The sequence below is a fragment of the Hemicordylus capensis genome, chromosome 4 (assembly GCF_027244095.1).
Source record: "Hemicordylus capensis ecotype Gifberg chromosome 4, rHemCap1.1.pri, whole genome shotgun sequence".
Classification (NCBI taxonomy): domain Eukaryota; kingdom Metazoa; phylum Chordata; class Lepidosauria; order Squamata; family Cordylidae; genus Hemicordylus; species Hemicordylus capensis.
Genome location: NC_069660.1, coordinates 734,333 through 753,791, shown reverse-complemented (window position 1 = coordinate 753,791; position 19,459 = coordinate 734,333). Strand labels below are relative to the sequence as shown.

Here is a 19,459-nt window from a genome sequence, read left to right as displayed (position 1 = left end):
CCTGCACGTGGCGAGATGTTGAACAGATGCCAACCGCCAAAGCTGAGAAATGGGGGAAGCCATAGAATAAGAAATTTAATCTCTATACAACAAAACAAAACATGGATGTTTGGAATTTGATAAAAGTAAACAGGCCTACATAAGAACAGCCCTGCTGGATGAGGCCCATCACGTCCAGCATCCTGTTTCGCACAGTGGCCCACCAGATGCTGCTGGAAGCCACAGGCAGGAGTTGAGGGCGTGCCCTCTCTCCTGCCACTACTCCCCTGCAACTGGTACTCTGATGCATCCTGCCTTTGAGGCTGGAGGTGGCCCACAGCCCTCCAACTGGTAGCCATTGATAGACCTCTCCTCCATGAAGTTATCCAAACCCCTCTTCAAGCCATCCAGGCTGTTGGCTGTCACCGCATCCTGTGGCAGAGAGTTCCACAAGTGGATCACACATTGTGTGAAAAAGTACTTCCGTTTGTTGGTCCTGAAATGGGTATTCGATTTGGAGAGCTCTCTCTGCGTGCTGTTCTCTGAAGCAAGACAGAAAAGGAGCTGGAGCTTTGGGGCTCCACCTACTGCTAACCAAAAGTTCTGCTGTGATAACTTCCTATCTGTTCCTGAGGCATGATGGGTACACAACCCCTGTGGTAAAGGATGAGCTCTGATTAATGGCGGGGGGAACCAATTTTTATTGTTTTTAAAGGAATGACAATAATTACACCAGTCAAATTATGCAGTTTAAAAAGTCCTTGAATTCCTTGCAGGCATTCACACCCATGCCAAGTTCTGCCCTACCTCAGTAGGAAAATGTCAGCTTCAGGGTGATGATCTATTTTACACTAATTCCCACAGTACTGAATATATTCATCTCCAGAGCCACTGGCAACCTGAGAGAGGTTTAGAACCATCAGCTGCAGCAGCTAAAACTAGAGATGCACACTAGGAGCATCTGAGCTCTGAAAGGCGATGAGCAGGCAGATAATCACAAACAGCATTTCCAGTGCTGACTGATGAAATCAGTGTTCACTGCAAAGCCCAGGAGCCAGTGGCAGCTTCCACTGACCCCAACTGTGGCTCCCTGACAAACTGTTTATTAGGCCTGTGCAAAGCTTCAGCCAAAGCCAAATACAGGTATATCTTGAGAGTTGTCCTGAAAACAAACAGAGAAGGGGATGCTCTTATTTCAACAGAGGGCATATTCCAAAGCCCTGGGGCAGCCTCAGAGAAGGTCTGGTCCTGAGTTGCCACCAAATGAGCTGGCGGCAACCGTAACCAGACCTCTCCAGATGATCTTAGTAGGTGACAGGGTTCATGACAAATAAGACACTCTCTTAAATACCCTGCACTCAAGACATTAAGGGCTTTATAAGTAATAACCAACACTTTGTATTTCTCATGGAAACTTATTGGCAGTCAGTGCAATTCTTTCAAAATCGGAGTTATATGGTCCCTTCAAGTTGTCACCGAGACCAATCTGGCTGTCGTGTTCTGTACCAATTGTAGTTTCCGGACTACGTACAAAGGCAGCCCACATAGAGTGCATTACAGAAGTCCAGCCTAGAGGTTACCAGCATATGCACCACTGCTTTAAGGTCATTTACCTCCAGAAATGGTTGTAGCTGACAAAGCTACAATCAGTCGAAGCTAATAAAAAGTGCTCCTGGCCACTGCCTTAGCCTGAGAAACCAGAGAGAGTCTGGGGCCCAGGAGCACTCCCAAACTACACACTTGATCTTTCAGGGGGAGTGTAACCCCATTCAGAACAGGCAGATCTAAACATTCTCTCGGGTCCCAAGCCCCAGAGGCACTACCTCCGTCTTATTTGGATTCAACTTCAGTTTGTCATCCAGCCCATTACCACCTCCAGGCAGGCATTTAGGGAAGTTATGCCATTTCCTGATGAAGCTGGGATGGAGAAATAGATCTGGGGGTTATCAGCATACTGATAACACCCTGCATCAAATCCCCTGATGATTTCTCTCAGCAGTTTCATGTAAATGTTAAAGAGCATTGGAGCCTTGTGGAACCCCACACTTTAGTTCACGCTTTGCAGAGCGACAGTCTCCAAGTGACACCATCTGGAATCTGCCACAGAGGTAGAAATGGAACCACTGCAAAACAGTTCCGCCCAATCCCAATCAAGCAACCCAGGATACCATGGTCAATGGTATCGAAAGCCACAGAGAGATCTAGAAGGATCAGCACAGTCACAATCCATCTGTCACTAGCCAACTGGAGATCATCAAGGTGACCAAGGCAATCTCTTGATCTGCAGAAAGGATGAAGACAGCTGTCTGCATGAAAAGAATACACTGCTGCCCTAAAGTAGAACAGTCCTTCTGGATCAGGTCCAAGGCCTCTCTAGTGCAGTACTCTCTTTCCCACAGAGGCCCAGCATCTCATGCTGTTGCTCCCCTGCAACTGGTTTTCAGAAGCATCCTGCCTCTGAGCCTGGAGGCAGCCTATAGCCGTTTGGACTAGTAGCCACTGATAGACCTGATCTCCATGAATTTGTCTAAGCCCCACTTAAAGCTATCCAAGTTGGTAGCCATCACCACATTCCATGGCAGAGAATTCCATAGATTATGTGCTGTGTGAAAAAGTACTTCCTTTTGTTGGTCCTAAATTTCCTGGCAATCAGTTTCATGGGATGACCCCTGGTTCTAGTTTTGTGTGTATGAGTGAGGGGAGAACAACTCCCTATCCACATTCTCACAAAGTTGTATAAACCTCTATGATGTCTCCCCTTAATTGCCTTTTTTCCTAAACTAAAATGCCACAAATGTTTTAGTCTTACCTGGTAAAAAGAGCACTCTCGCTCCCTGATCATCTTGGCAGCTCTACAATATCCTTTTTGAGATGCAGTGACCAGAACTGCATACAGTATTCCAAATGTGGCCGCACCACAGATTTGTATAAAGGCATTATAATATTGGCACTTGGCAGTTGTGTTTTCAATCCCCTTCCTAATGATCCTAACATAGGATTTGCCTCTTTACAGCTGCCATGGACTGAGTTTACATTTTCACTGAGTTGCCCACCATGACCACCCCAATATTCTTTTCCCGGTCAGTCACTGACCACTCAAATCCCATCAGTATACATGCAAATTTAGGAGGTTTTGCTTCAATGTGCCTCACTTCACTCTTACATTTAACGATATTTGCCATTTTGTTGCCTACTCACTGAGTTGTGAGTGTGCATGGCAGCAAGGCACAAACTGTGCATGTTGGTTGACTTCCCCCACCCCCAGTTGCTGAGAAGGCAAACTGGGCAAAGACCCATCCTTCTCCAGGCCTGACAGGTAAGAAAACCAAAATTAGAGACTGGATCCATAGGGAGAAAGGTTGTCTCTGTTCTCCCACCACCACCACCCCACCTATCTCCCCAACACCACACAGTCTGATGAAATTTTAAATATTTTAAGTGCTCTCCCATGTTTGGGACTTTTGCTGTGTGTGAGGATTTAGTACTTAAACTGAGAGGTAATGAGCCTTGATGTCTGCCTGAACAGCTTACATTCGACTACCACTCTATTTTCACACGCATGGGCAGTTCGTGGTTGTTCGGCGGTGATGGTCAGACCTGACATTCAAAACACGGGCTCCCTTCCCTGCCTTTTCAGCAGCAGCAGCAGCAGGAGAGGCCTGCCTGCATGACACTAGCCCTCCGCGCAAAAGGGAGAATCCTCTCCCTCCTTTAGTTGTTGATCTTTTAAACCCTGCAATCATCTTCAGACTTGTCCTTTTCAGGGACTCGGTGATATATAGCCTAGAGCTATAGATACCCTAGACCGGCTATCTATCTATCTATCTATCTAATAGGAAAGGAGATAGATAGATAGATAGATAGATATATAGCCTGGCCTTTTAAAACTGCATTAGGATTGTCAACGTGCCAGGAATTACTGTAGATGCACCGAAAGAGCAGCAGAAACGACGTTTTAAAAGTGTATTCGTACACGTCGTGGATTTATTTGCAGGGCTGATTCTGACGAAGCTTGGAAAACGCGGCGAGTTTTCTGCCATAACAACCCTGAGGGAGATTCCCAGGCGGGACCAAAGAAGCGCGGGCTGGCCAGACCCCGAGGCAGCCCACCGGGCCCGACCTCCGTCCTGCCCCCAGCCCCGCCCCACACCGCCGGCGGCGCTCCTGAGCCAGGCGCAGAGGGGGGGCCCGTGCAGGCGGGCGGAGCTCCTGCCGAGCCGCCCTCCTCTCCGCCAGACCGCCGCCCACGCGAAGGAAGGAAGGACGAGGCCCGGCCAGGCCTCGCGAGCCCGTGGCGCGCGCTCCCGCCCCCCCGCACACACCGCGCAGCCGCACACCCGGCCCGGCCCCCGCGCCCCCCCCACCGCCGCCGCGCGACGCCTCCCCTCCCCCAACGCGGCGGCCCTCTTTCCCCCGCGCGCGCGCGCGCGCAGAGACAGACAGACAGACAGACAGGGTTGCCGAGGCAGCAGCGCGGCCCGCCGAGACTCGTGGGGGAAGGAGGGGGCGGGAAGCGGACTCACTCGCTCGCTCGCTCGGGATCCTCCGCCCAGGCAACGGCGGCGGCAGCGGCGGCCACAACAGCGACAAAAGGCGTCCCGCGCTGCAGCAGCCAACGGCTTCTCACTCCCCTCACGGCGGTGACGCAGGGGGCGGGGTCTCGAGCCGTGTCCTGCGGCGTGCTGGGAGTTGTAGTCTGCTGGGGACCCACCCAATAGGCGTGGAGGTCCCTCCCTCCCCTGCCCGGAGCGACAGGTGTCCCAACCAATCGCAGCCTCTCGCTCCTGCGGGCCGAGCAGGCTTCTGCCAGTCCTCCCGCGAGGGGCTTGCCCGGCGGCGCCTCACGGGCGGTCGGCCTCCCTGAGATAGACTGCCTCCGGACGCGGAGGCTCTCTCGGCCTGCGGGGTGTCGTGGCTGGAGGAGCGTCGGCGTAGGGCGACTCTGGCCAGCCCCCGAACAGGCCGCGTTGGCAGCAGCCCTCCGCCGTGAGTGTTAGACTGCCTCTGAACACGGAGGCTCCACTCAGCCCTCATGACTGGGAGGCATCTGCTCCCCTTTTAAAACTATTTAAGCCATCATCACCACATCTTGTAGCAGTGGGTTCCGTCCATCAAATTTTTTAATCTATTTATTTATTCATTTGATTTCTATGTTGCCCTTCCAAAAATCTTCAAAAAATAGTGGCGCTGTGGGGAAATGCTTGACTAACAAGCAGAAGGTTGCCAGTTCGAATCCCCACTAGATTATGGAAAACACCTATATCAGGCAGCAGCGATATTGGAAGATGCTGAAAGGCATCATCTCATACTGTGCAGGATGAGGCGATGGTAAGCCCCTCCTGTATTCTACCAAACAAAACCACAGGTCTCTGTGGGCTCCAGGAGTCGAAATCGACTTGACAGAACACTTTACCTTCCAAAAATGGCTCAGGGCGGTTTACATTGAAATAAAAACAATTACAATAAATTAACCATTAAAATCAAAACTATACAAACAGCATAAAACTAATTAACAGTTAAAACTGGAGAACTCAACTCCGTAGCCCGCTCTAAAGCCAGTTTGAAATGGTTCTAGCTAATCAGTTTCCTCCAAAACTGCCTGGAGCTGGTCAGCCACCACCCTCTCAATCATCTTGCCCAAATAAGGGAGATTGGCCTGTAACTATCCATCACTAAGGGGTCCAGGGAAGGCTTCTTGAGATGTGTTCTGTATGTACATAGATTCATCTCTCTGGTCCTTTCCAGAGGGTCTGGTACAGGGTATGATCCAGCTGCTCAAAAAGCCAGTGCAGTCATAGGCTGCCTTAATGGATCCTCCCAACTCTAAAATTCTGTGATTCTATCAGACAGCTTGATGCCTTTTGAAGAGGAACTTCTGGGCACATTAAAAACTAGAAGGCCAAATGTAAGTAATTCAAATTTTGGAAGTTTTGCAGAAGTTTGGAGACATCCTGTGTGTCAGTTGGAAGGCTACTCTACAAAATAGGTGAAGGCCTGGGAGCATAGCGAACAGGAATAGCAAACAGGACATAGGAGTTTTGCAGGAGTTTAGCGGGAAGTGTGCGGGGGAGTTTGGATCACAAGGAGCCTGGTGGAGAAGAGAACATAAGTACATATTCCTCCCTCATATCCCTCATATTCTTGGGACAGGCTGTTTGGACAGTTAAAGAGCTGACCATTACAGCTGAGACCTATCCTTCTAATAAACAGATAAAAAACTACTTACAATAAACTATCTCTAAATACTGTAAACAGCCAACAAGACAGTATGAAGATAGAAAGTCAGCAGGGGAAGGGGCACTTCCCAGTGTATTGCACAGAGTGCCACATGTATGACTGTTTGCCCTATGGGCAGAAGTCATGGGTGTGTGCTCGGTGCAAGGAGCTCCTGGCTCTCAGGAAGCAAGTCCGTTCCCTTGAGATCAAGGTGGCGGATCTGGAGAAGCTCAGAGAGACAGAGTGGCATGTGGACGAGACCTTCAGGGATGTGATAGACACATCCCATTCCAGGGCTGCTAGCTCCTCTGCTGTCAGGGAGAATGAGGGTCTCGGGCAAGGAGGACATCGGTCTGAGGAAGAGGGAAATGCTCCTTTAGAAGGGACCCCTTCCATGGATGATGAGCCCATATCCTCTTGAACAGGGGATATTCCTCTGGGGGGTGGGGGCCTCCTTGTAGTGGGTGATTCGATCATTAGAGGGATAGAGAGATGGGTTTGTGACCCGTGTGTTGACCGCACGGTGACTTGCCTGCCTGGTGCGAAGGTTGCGGACATCACGCGGCGTCTAGACAGGCTCCTAGGCAGTGCTGGGGAGGAGACAGCTGTCGTGGTGCACGTCGGCACCAACGATGTGGGGAAATGTAGTTGGGAGGTCCTGGAAGCCCAATTTAGGCTGATAGATAGTGTATTGAAGTCCAGGACCCCAAGGTAGCATTCTCAGAAATGCTACCTGTTCCACGCGCAGGTACAGTGAGACAGGCTGAGCTGAGGGGTTTCAATGCGTGGACGAGACGTTGGTGCTGGGAGGAGGGGTTTAGATTTGTTAGGCACTGGGACACATTTTGGGGCAAGCAAGGCCTGTACAAAAGGGATGGGCTGCACTTGAACCAAGATGGAACCAGACTACTGGCGCTTAAAATCAAAAAGGTTTCAGAGCAGCTTTTAAAATGACACTTGGGGAACAGCCGACGGGAGCTGGGCAGTATCCCATTTGTCAAAAGCTATCCCTTAAAGTGCGAGGGTGCAATGAATTCAGATAAAACAGAAGGGGACAGAGCAGAACCGCATAAAGAGCAGGCGGGAGGCTGTGCCAGCTGGTCAAAGAGTCATAAGAATAGCATACTTCAGGGGAGAGATTCAGAGTGTAGGTGCTTATATGCCAATGCCAGAAGCCTCCGAGCCAAGATGGGTGAGCTGGAGTGCTTGGTTGCTAACGCAGAAATAGACATAGTGGGCATAACAGAAACATGGTGGAACAGTGAGAACCAGTGGGACACTGTTATCCCTGGGTCTAAACCAGGCCTGCACAACCTAAAAGACAGGAAACAGAGGGTAGGTATAAATGGAGAGCTTTCACAATGGAGGGAAGTAAGAAGTGGGGTCCCCCAGGGATCTGTACTGGGTCCGGTGCTTTTTAATTTATTCATAAATGATCTAGAAGCAGGGGTAAGCAGCAAGGTGGCCAAATTTGCAGATGATACCAAACTTTTCTGGGTAGTGAAATCCAAAATGGATTGTGAAATTATGGGGGAGTGGGCGACAAAATGGGGGAGTGGGCGACAAAATGGCCAATGCAGTTTAATGTTAGCAAGTGTAAAGTGATGCACGTTGGGACGAAAACCCGCAGCCTCAAGGATATGCTGATGGGATCCAAGCTGTCGGTGACTGACCAGGAGAGGGATCTTGGGGTCGTGGTGGACAGCTCGTTGAAAGTGTCGACTCAATGTGCGGCAGCTGTGAAAAGGGCAAATTCCATGCTAGGGATCATTAGGAAGGGGATTGAAAATAAAACGGCTAACGTTATAATGCCCTTATACAAAACTATGGTGCGACCACACTTGGAGTACTTACTGCGTACAATTCTGGTCACCACATCTTAAAAAGGACATTGTTGAACTGGAGAAGGTACAGAAGAGGGCAACCAAGATGACCAGGGGCCTAGAGCACCTTTCTTATGAGGCAAGGCTACAACACCTGGGGTTTTTTAGCTTAGAAAAAAGACGACTGCGGTGAGACCTGATAGAGGTCTATAAAATCATGCATGGTTTGGAGAATTTGGAGAGAGAGAAATTCTTTTCCCTCTCACACAACACTAGAACCAGCGGTAACTCCATGCAATTGATTGCCAGGAGGTAGGACCAACAAACAAAAGTACTTCTGTAATTCTGATTACAGGCTCATTCCACTAGAGTCGTAGCTACCTCCACAGCCTTCAACCGTGGACTCCCACGGGATTGCATCTGTCAGGCTGCATCGTGGGTTTTGCCTTCATCCTTTATAAAACATTATGCTTTGGGCCTGTAATGATGCGGCCTTTGGAAAATCAGTCTTTCAAGCCTTGTTTCAGTAGAAAATGTATCCTTACCTCTGTGTTCTTTGTTTGTTGGTTCTCAATAAAGTTTTTCCTCTTGTTGCTGAGGACATTACATTTGTCTCTGATCCTCTATATTGAGTGTGATATGTTTATACTCTAACCACTGGTCGCTGGGCTCTGCTTCTCTCCTCCAAAGGTTTTTGGGAGCTTGTGATGTGCCCACCTGTGTGATGGACAGAGACCACTTAGAAGAACTGCCGGTTGTTAACCTGTCGCTGGAGTTCTTCCGGTGGCCCTCTGTCCAGTCACACACATGCCCACCCTTCCCTGCTGCAGAGCCCTGTGGGGGCGGACTCCAGAAGAGGGTGTGGAGCACATGACCTGGGTGCTAAGGGGGAGGAGTCTAGCTACCTGTCTGGAGAGACGGAAAGAACAGCTAGTGGGTCTTTTGCGGATCTTTCTTCACACAGGCGTGAAGCCCACCTGTGCGACTGGACAGAGGCCACTTAGAAGAACTACAGTTACCGGTAAGCAGCCTGCAGTTATATGTCCCAGCCAGTACGTGGCAGTAGCACTCCAAATGCTCCTGGGGGTGGCATGCAGGTGGAAATGCAGCCTAGCCAGAGAGCAAGAGTCTCCGGCTATTCTGTTCAGTCCGCCCCTCTCGGAGGCTTCTCCTGGTTGGCTGCTGTTCTCTGAGCTGCCCAACAGGTGGCAGTGAGTGAGTGCGGCCGGGAGCAGAGGAGGGAGAGCAGAAAGGAGAGAGAACGAAGCAAGGATGCGGGTCTCCTGGAGGGCAAGGCGCAGGGTTCCCAGCAGAGGGTCTGTGTGGTGCTTTGCAGGAAGGAGACCCTGCGAGGGGTGCCCTGAGAGGAAGGCAAGGAAGGAGGCGGCCAGGCCAGCGAGCTCCCGCCCTCCGCGCCTGAAAAGGCCATCTGCAGCCTGATAAAACACCGCTTTGTACAGCTTACATAACATGTTTGTTTGTTTTCTTGTAAACCGCCATGGCTGCTTTTGTCCACGCAGAAAGGCAGTCTAAAAATGCAACAAATAAATGACAAATGAAAGGAAGTGTGGAAAGGAAAAAAAGTTCCCCAAACAGGAAAAGAACAATTAAAAGTAAGAAGGGGGAAGCATGGTCCAGCCATGTTGCCATGCTCTGTCTGCCCCAAGAGACCCTCCTGTGTGTTGCTGCCCCTCCTGGCAGCCTCTGGCATTGCAACAGACTCCCCGGCTTCTGGAGCCCGGCAAAGGCCCTTTGGGGTCCCTCACTTGGCTTCTCCCAGAAGCACAGAAGTCGTCTCAAGGCCCTCTCTTTCCTCGCGCGGCATGCCTGGAGCGTCTGCTTGGTGTGAGCCCTGGCTTCTCCTGGACTGTTCCTCGAGTTGACCTCTGGTGGGTTCCTGACTCCTTGCATGACCCCCGCCCTGGAGTGGCTGTTCAGTGGATCATCTGACAGCATCACCAGGACTGGGGGCCTCTTGCAGTCCCGGCCCTGGACTTGGGCCTCCCCATGACGGCTACCCCTGGCTCCACCCTGCTGCTCCTCTTGTTTTTTATACTGCTTCTCAACAAACAGTTATCAAAGCAGTTTACGTGAAAAACGTGGTGGTTCCCTGTCATCAACTGAGGTGGGGGGGTGGGGCTGGGCTACAAGTTGCATAGATGGGATGTGTGAGAGGAAGCCAGACCTAAGGAGCACTGTGGCTGCCCCACCAGGGGCGTAGCTAGGGGAGAGGGGGCCCGTGTCCATCCCTCTCTCTGGCAGCCCCCCAGAGTGAGGGAGATAAGGAAGAAAATAGGGAGGGGGGAGCTGGAGGGCCCTCAGGAGTGGGGGGCCCGTGTTCTTTGAACCTTTTTGCTCAATGAGAGCGACACCCCTGCACCCCACAGAAGACTGCGCTGCGGGGAGGAGGCTGCTGGCGGCAGCAGTAGCAGCCACCAATACCCAGGAGCTGGCTTCTGCTTCATGTCTGCAGTGGGCTCTCTGGACATGATGCTTCTGCCTGACAAAGCCTCCCTTGCTTGGGCTGCTGCTGCGTGCACAGGGTGCCGAGTATGGGAGCGACGCACGCCTGGGCTTCTTGCCTGTCCCTCGCAAGGAGTGCAGCCTGCTGCTGCCTGGTGGATGCCGGGCCTGGATTAAGGAGGTGGGCAGCAGCAGCAGCACAATTCTCCTGCTGCTGCTGCTGCTGCCGCCGCCTGCAAGAAGCCCACCACGTCCATCGCTCCGGCTCGAAGAGGGCAGCAGTGCCCTCCTTGACACCCAAGAGGGTAGCAGTGCCACATTAACTGTGGGGAAAGTGCACCGGCCACACCTCTGTACGTGAATCACATCATCACCTCTCCAGCCCCTCTGATCTCTCTCTCTCTCTCAGCCAGCATCCCATCCCTCAGTTGTCATCTCTGTCTCTCTGCACCTCCACAGGTTTCTGCCTCCCACCACCTCTGTCACCCCCACTTCCTAGCTCTCTCTACACCCTCATCTGTGGTGCCCCCTTTCCCCCTAACTCTCCTATCTTGCCTTTTCCCAACCTGCACCCAATGGTACCCCCCCCGCCCCAGTCTGTACCTTCTACTGTCACTCACCTGTCCAGCCAACTCCACTGAGTGTCTCTGCGGCCAGGGAGAGGGAGGCCAGCCCTCCCCAGCGCTCATCAGCCAGCCCAACTCAGGTACCCCGACAAAAACTTGGGAGGGGGCTACATAGATGGGCCAGGTGTCGTGCAGGTAGACCGTGGGGTGGGAATACATTATTCTTGGCTCTGTCTGTGTGGAGGGAGAGAACCCACACTTCAGTGTGTGGGAGGCAGGGATTAGACACGTGTGTGTGTGTGTGTGTGTGTGTGTGTGTGTGTGTGTGTGTGTGTGTGTGTGTGCTGGAGGAGCCAGGGCTCTGCTGTGTGTGCAGTTGAGCGTTCACCCTTCGCCACCCTTCAGTGATCCTGCTGGGGGGATGGGCTTTTAGCCTCCATGACTCGGGCTTAAAAATCTTAAGGAAAAACTTTAAGCATGGAATGCTTCAAGACTACTTTATGGCCTCCCCCCCCCCCCCCACTTTAAGCATCCTGATGCTATACTTTGTGGCTAAAATAATGAACTTCAAAGCAGTAACTGCTCATCCTAACAAGCCGTGTGTGTGCGCGCGCATGTGCGCCCCACCAGAGGCAGCTCAGGTTTGCTCCGCTTCCTCCCTCCCCGCACTGCCTGTCGTCAGGTAGAGCTGAGCGGTCGCCGCGGGCGGGGCAGGGGAGAGAGGAGCAACCCGAGCTGCTGCCAGGAAGCAGAAGAAGCTGTGCCGCCCCCATGGCACCGCGCCCCCCCCCCGCTCGTTAGGACAAGCCACTGTTGCAGCAAGAAAAGCGAGGATTGCTGCCACCCTGGAATGAACTTGAGGAAAACCCCATCTTTTCGCCTGTGTGAGTTTGGCACCGTGGTGGGTGTGTGGGGGGGGTTGTGTAGCACGCGCACACACAGCTTACAGTGAGCTTGCAAGAGTGAGTTTCCTTCCTCCCCTTGAGGCCTACTGAGGGGGGCGGTCCCTGTGCTGGGTGGAGCTAAGATGCAATGCTCCGCCCCCCTAAGAAGTTTTTCAGGAGCTGATGTTCCTTCATGCTTGTAAATAATAAAAAGACCTGTTGTTGAAGCTGCCAGTTTGCTGTCTGGAAAGCAAGGCCAGGAGTGCACCGCAGCTGGCAGAGCAGAGGACCTCACCTCTCATCCCTCCCAGGCCCCGAGGAATACCACTGCGGGGGGCTTGGAGAGGACAACTCACAGTGAAGAGGTCTAGAGGACACCCTCCTTTTCAGTTCAGCCTTTGTACGCATCCTGTCATAGTACGAAAGGAGTTTTTTTTGGCCTTCAGGCTCACTTAAGCATGACGAGGGTGACAGGACTGTGAAAAACTTCCCCCAGAGGCTCTTCAGGGGGACAGAAGAAGCCAAGATGGCAATGTGAAAAAAGCATCTGACTCTCTTGGCTCCCTTTAGTGGAAACTCTCTTTGCTTATTTGTTTGGATTTTAAACTTTATTTTTTATCCTGCCTTGATCTACTTGTGTTGTTTTATGTTTGGATTCTTTTGGAAGAGGAGATATTTGGTTTTGGTCTCTCTTCTCTTCAGTTTTTATTTTTCTGTTTGCAGTTTGCTTTCTGGAGGAGTGATTATATTCTAATCAGCTGGAGCACTGTTTGAACAGTTGGCCGGCTGACCCACTGGATAGATTCTGTTCATTTTGGATAATCTGGCTATTTTAAAGAAGCAACAGATTAGCTTCTTGCTGAAAACATTGTTTCAACTTAAATAATGGGATCGAAATGCTCATTAAGCCAGTTACTTCATTGTTGCCCTCAGGGTGTTGACATTCTTGCTATTGAATGGATACCATCTTCTCCAAAGTGTAAAAGAATTTTGTTAACTTTCAGTCAATCAGTTATTCCCTTGATACTGCTGAAAGTGAGAACCTTTCTGACTGACTTTCAAATCCTGCCTGTTCAAGTATTACAAAAACTTCCATCCACCCATTAATACCCTTAAGGGTTAATACTACAAGATTTCAGCCAGCTAGACTGGATATATCTAACACTGATAAGGTTACCACAGAAAATGCTCTCCCCCAGCCAGTTGCTGAGATGGACCTGCATAAACAAAATGTGCCGAGTGTCTCAGAAGAATTTTTGGACAGTCTCCAGGATGACAGTCTAACTTTCCCCTCCGATGATTCGGCAAAGGAGACGCAGCAGGGAATTAATGGAATCAGTGGAAATTTGCTTAGCCTCAAACAAGCCTTGTCTACAGTACATGTGCTGGTGAGCCCTCTTGCAAAAGATGTAAGCTGAGAAATTAATTGACATCTCTGGAACTACAATTTCTGACCAATAGAAGTTGCAGTACAAGAAGACCAATTTGCCTTAACTAATGCCACCTTTGATAAGGATTAATAGAACTCTTGAACTCTGAATATATACAGATGGATTCCTTTACTGAATGCCCTGCCAAGCCAGAGGATACAACTGTTAATAAGCAGACAAATGTGGGAGAGGATTTTTTGAAATCTGCTGAGCACTTGGAGAGCAGCCCTATGAATAAAGCAGACCTTTTAACAGAATTACAAATGGAGTCCATGAGTCAAGAGAGCCAGAAGATAAAATGTGTGGGTGGGTTTGATGAGGAAATATATAATCCCATGGAGCAACTTGAGATTCAGGATGGAAAGTCCACAGGAAGAAGCTTGGCTTCTGATTCACTAAATATTTCCCTTATTTTCCTTGAAAATCATAATCTCCAGACCAGGGGGAGTTTGAGAGACCAATATGAATTGCCCCTTCTCTGAGGATTCTGAGAACCTCCTGCTTGTTCCTTCGTGAGAGAGTGAAGTGGACTCACATGCCATTTACAATTTTTTCTTAGAGTCTGGTTCGCAAGACCTAAAAGACTCTAAGCCTTTAGATCAAGAAATTGGCGAGGCGAGTGCTCTGGAGGATATTCTCGAGGTCTCTTCTGAGGTCTGCAAGGCCTTCCAAAGCCCATCACACCTTCAATATATACAGACAACTACTACTTCAACAGGTCTTGATCGGGTAGAGGCTGTGGATGATGTTGTTTTCCCATTACATAAGGACCCTGAGATTGTAGAGTCTTTCCACATTTGCTCCTCAATGGAATGACTCATATTTATTTATTATTTATTTATTGGATTTGTTATTTATTTATTTGATTTGCCTTCCAAAATGGCCCATAGGTGGTGTGATGACGGCTTAAGCTCCTATCTTGGAATATCGCTGGGTGGAAATTGAGAAAAAAGATCCTTTGTTGTTAAGTATCTTTAAAAGTTCCATTTTATCATTTTGCAAGAGACATAGATGAAGCAATGACAGATGGATTTGTTTCTTTTCCCCGTTCAGCTACACAGAGTGTGGGTAGGAGGAGGTTATGCTGAGGCCTTGGTCTCAACGTGCACCTGTTGTTACGTGCATTAGGTTAGATTCCTTTGCACATTGTGCTGTGGCAGTTTTGATTAATTTTAAGTGTTAGCTTTGTTTTAATTAATGTTTATCTCCCCCAACACACGTATTGGTGCGCAGACTAAAGATCTATGGTCGAAATTTCAAAATTATTTGTCAGAAATATTATCTCTTTATCCATCCACATTTGCTGTTATAGGAGGAGATTTTAATACAAGTAAAAGAACAATCTGTACTATATGCTATATAATCGCTATATACTAAGTTTGCATTCTGCCCACCCGATAGGACTTTGGAACCCCTGTTATTAGTTCATCAGTCTAAAGATACTGTTGCAAAATTTTCAGGCTTATGCCTGTCCCAAGTTTTTAATAACCTTGATCTCCAGTAGGACTATGACTGGTGATTTTCTAGGTGAATTTTCTATTTGGTTGGGGAAACACATACCCCTGATCACATAGCTGTTTCATGGAACACATTAAGTCTTGTGGACCAATTCCAAATTGATAGTCGAATTGAAAGTTATCTTTTTTAAAAAAATAAAAAATTAACAATTAAAAAATTAGCGTTAATTCTGACTTTACTACCCATTGATACACAAGTGTTTGAGGAACTAGCAGTGTTTCCAGATCTTATTGAGGGAGCTACCTCTCTACATGTAAGGTGGGATAAATAGCTTGAAGAAAAATCTACAATTATCCTGAATTCTGATCACTGTTTGCAGATCCCGGCATATTTTGTCAATGACTGGAGGCCACTGTTCAGTTCAGTTGTGTTTATTTACAGTTGCTGATATACACACACACACACACACACACACACACACACACACACACACACAGTGATCAGCCACCCCTCCCCTAATTAGTTAACCAGAAGTGAACCCTGTCCTGACTGACAGGCTGGTGAACTCCAGGGCTCAGCCAATCAGCACATCAGATAGGTGGGACCTATAGAGCTGTTGGGAGGAAGAAGGAAGGTTTTTGTTAGAGAAGGGAAGGGAAGGATATGTGGCCAGGAAGGATGGTTGCAGGGAAAATATCTCTGTGGATCCTTGAAAGATAGGAGGGGAGGAAGCTTGAATTCTCCTCTGGAGTTTTGTGAGTTCAAGAAAAAGAAGCACGGGCTTTGGCTTCAGGAGGTTTAGTCTAGGGGAAAGTGTGTGCTGCCCCAACATCATTCGGGGTGCTTTTGAAGTATTATTGTAACTACTGAGTATTTTTATCTGTAACTAAAAGCTGAGAAAGCCTCAGACAGAAGCGGTCTGTGGTACTTGAATAAAGCTGTTTTTCTTTTTGTTCTTTTCTTTTACAAGCCTCTCCATGTTGGTTTTTAACTCAGGAAAGAGGGAGCTAAAAGGGGGGTTATGCTAGTGCAAACATGTCCTCAGGAGCTCGGTAGTTATCAGTTTTCTCACCACATGTAGGTTTGCCCATGGAGAATTTTTGTGCTTTTTCAATAGCAAAATGAGTGTTTTCCCTGGGAATTCCACCCCAAACCCAGGGAGGTTCAAGCTCTGTAATAAAGAGGGGTGGTGTCGGCAGCCATTTTTGAACCTACCAAAATTACAGAAGAGTTTTAGGAGAAGCCTAATCATGCAGCTCAGCAGGGATGATTCAGCATTTCTTTCCCTCATGTGAGCTTGCTCTGAGACAAAGGCTATAATCTGCTACAATACAGCTCAAACAACAACAATAAACTAATCAAGGTATTCATAAACCTTATAAATCTAACTACAGATACAGAATTCTAATGGCAACAAGACAAAACTTAGTGACGGATGGCATATGTAATTTTGTATCACTATCAGATAAAAGATAGCTAGCATAGAGTTCATCCAGGCAGCCAGGGTAATTTGCTAGGAGCGGCACTATTCATAATGAGTGTCCCTGTAGAAACTACAGTATAACAACACATGGGATAATGTCTCGATAGCTCTTGACTTGCAAGGACAAAACCACTCCCCGTAAGGGACATTTAAAATCCTGCCTTCAAACACAGCAGAAGATAAAACGTCAGAAGTGTCCTAGTGTGAAGGTTCTATGATATTTTCAGAACACAAGAACAGCCCTGCTGAATCAGACTCAAGGCCCATCTAGTCCAGCATCCTGTTTCACACAGTGGCCCACCAGATGCCGCTGGAAGCCTACAGGCAGGAGTTGAGGGCAGGCCCCCTCTCCTGCTGTTACTCCCCTGCAACTGATACTCAGAGGCATCCTGCCTCTGAGGCTGGAAGTGGCCTGTAGCCCTCCGACTAGCAGCCATTTATAGACCTCTCCTCCATGAAGTGATCCAAACCCCTCTTAAAGCCATCCAGGTTATTGGCTGCCACCACATCTTGTGGCAGAGAATCCCACAAGTTGATTATGCATTGTGTGGAAAAGTATTTCCATTTGTTGGTCCTAAATTTGTGGCAATCAATTTTATGGGATGACCCCCAGTTCTGGTGTTATGTAAGAGGGAGAAGAATTGGATTCTTAAAGTACTAGAATTGGCAGAAATGGCGAAATTAACATCACTATTAAGAAATAAATTTGAAGAATTTAAAAAAGAATGGGACCCTCTTCTTGACTATTTAAAAATACATCACAAAATGGATTTTTGTCAGGCTTTTGAGGGCTAACTACAAATGTTTCAAAAATACCCCAAAGTTGTTTTCTATATGAATTACTGGGGAGAGAATGTTTAATATATAGGCAAGATCCGGTTATTGTTAACAACACTTGTTCCAATGATGAGATGGAAGTCTTCATTGTGTGTGTTTGTGAGTGTTTGTATCACTTGTGTTTGTCCTTTTGTGTTGTGAAAATTGAATAAAAAGTATAAAGCAAAAAGATTTTTAGTAACTGTGGAGCAAACCCATAGGAAAACCATTTCCTTTTAAGTCCCATTTCCCAGTTGTAAGTGGATTTATCTGCTAAAATAAGCAGTAACAATCCAGTGGGATTAAAGTTTATTTTAAGACAAAATTTAATATTAAAAGCCAGATTTTAGACTTGTTTTTCAAGCCTGCCTCCGCTCTCAAAGCTGAGCTGGAAACACCTTGTGGTACTTGAAATAGCTTTCTAAGAAATTTAGATTGCACGGCTTCTATGGCTTGGATGTTAGGATAATGGCCAAGATGAGATGAGCCAGTACCTTGAACTTGAATAGTCTTATGGCTGCAGAAATAAAAAATATTAGCCCTATAGTGTTGAAAAACACCAGTATTGCTGGTGATGACCTTTGAGCATTTTGACATATTCTTGGTGGATTTGACGACTAATGGTGGAATGAAATACAGTACCTAAGTACTTATAACAACTGACCTGCTCAAGCTTATTCCTGTCAATAGACCAACATAAGAGTTTGGGGTGCTTAGCAAACCTCATCATCTGCACTTTAGAGTAGTTAATCTGCAGAGCATGATCTTTACAATAAGAAGTGAGGGAATTACATGCTCTTCTCAGGCCAGTAGGGGTCTGTGATAGTTTTACACAGGGGCGTAGCAAGGTTGGAGTGGGCCCAGAGACAAGATTTTAAAATGGGCCCCCCCCACTCAAAGTCCAGGGCCTCCGCACACCCCAGGCCCCCAAGGATTTAAGTCTGATATTCCAAAATAAGTATGCTGCCTGCAAATACATTTCACTGAATACACACACGCACACCTCACAATATATAGTGATATACATTGAGTACTATACATTTGTTTTACTTTTAATGCCTAGAACACACTAGAAAGATGAATGATTAAAATGGGCCCCTCGCTGCAGATTAGCAAAGGAGACTTTCAACCATGCAGGGTGAGCCTATGTTTGTTTTCTCAGAATTATGAACAAATTCAGTCAAGTTTGATTCCGGGAGGTTTTTCACAGGAGGCTTTTAAAGCCCTTTAACACACATCTCCTCTGGAATGGAGGTGCTGCATTCACATGTTGGCCAGATTGACCCTGAAGTCCCTGCAAGTTATTGGGGAGCAGTTCACACACAAGAAAAATAAAATAAAATAAAAGCAGAAGGCATGCTTCACAGTTCTCACTCAGACCTTCTGGGTTGCAAAACAACTTGAACATAAGTGCATTTATAAATGAATGAATAAAATAAATATAATACTGTTTCTTCCAGAAGTTTTTGTAATTTTCTGCCATGAAACAAGCCACTTATAGGACTTTTAAGAGTTTTTTTTAAGCCAGCAAATTTTCCAAGCTGTTTAAAAATAAATATTCAGAGACTTCTCAGTCCCTCCCCCCCATATCCAAGCCCTATGGCAAGCAGATCCCTATATATCCGGGTGGGGGGGTGGGGAAGGTAACCACAAAAAGGAGTTCACACTCTACCTGGCAGCAGGGGGTCTTCTGCTGCAGAGAACAGTGGAGACCTCTCTGGCTGCCTCCTCCTTCCTGGCTGGCTTGGGCCCTACTTGAGTTCAGGCTTCACTGCGGCCTACACGGAGGCCTCCGTGGAAGCCCCATTGCCCACCCGCCGATCAGCTGAGAGGCGGGAGAAAAGGAGCTCTTTGCAGCGTCTGCTGCCTCGATTGCCGGCCAGGAGAACAAGCTGGAGAGACGGCGAACAGGGCAAGTGGCTGAGGGGCCATGGGGCTGGGCAGGGGGCAATGGGGAGTCACGTGAGGTGCCTCTGGGGGGCCCCTCCAGGCAGTGGGGCCCCCAGACAACTGCCTCCCCTTGCCCGATCGTTGTTACGCGCCTGGTTTTACAGCATAGTCGGCATACAAAAGTACTGCTACAGGTTTAGAGGCTAATATCGGAGAGTGAAAGTCTGAATGAATCAGAGAGGCAACCATAGTTTATATAAAAATGAAGTAATAATGGAGCCAGGATACATCCTTGCTTCACTCCTCTATTTGTTGGAATGTCTTTAGAAAGATAACCTGCTGCATTGCACTTCACTTTCAAATAGGTGTTCTGATGCAATTTACATACTAACAAAAGTGAGTTATGATCGATAGTGGAAGCTTGAAGTTTAGACCACAGCTTCTCCCTAGA

The 19,459-nt window shown here is 48.2% G+C and overlaps 1 protein-coding gene across 6 annotated transcripts in view; it reads right to left on the bottom strand.

The window, feature by feature from the left end:
* The window catches only part of NCOA5 (nuclear receptor coactivator 5), a 39,497-nt gene extending 20,624 nt beyond the window's left edge, over positions 1 to 18,873 (bottom strand). Inside the window, exon 1 of one of the 6 annotated variants that reach the window (XM_053246671.1) lies at positions 18,791 to 18,873. The gene's annotated coding sequence lies outside the window, so the exon portion shown is untranslated. Of the gene's footprint in view, positions 1 to 4,498; positions 4,653 to 18,790 lie in introns of those variants that run through there. The other 5 variants (XM_053246676.1, XM_053246674.1, XM_053246670.1 and 2 more) reach the window with 5 other exon arrangements.
* Between the last annotated feature and the right edge of the window lie 586 nt (positions 18,874 to 19,459).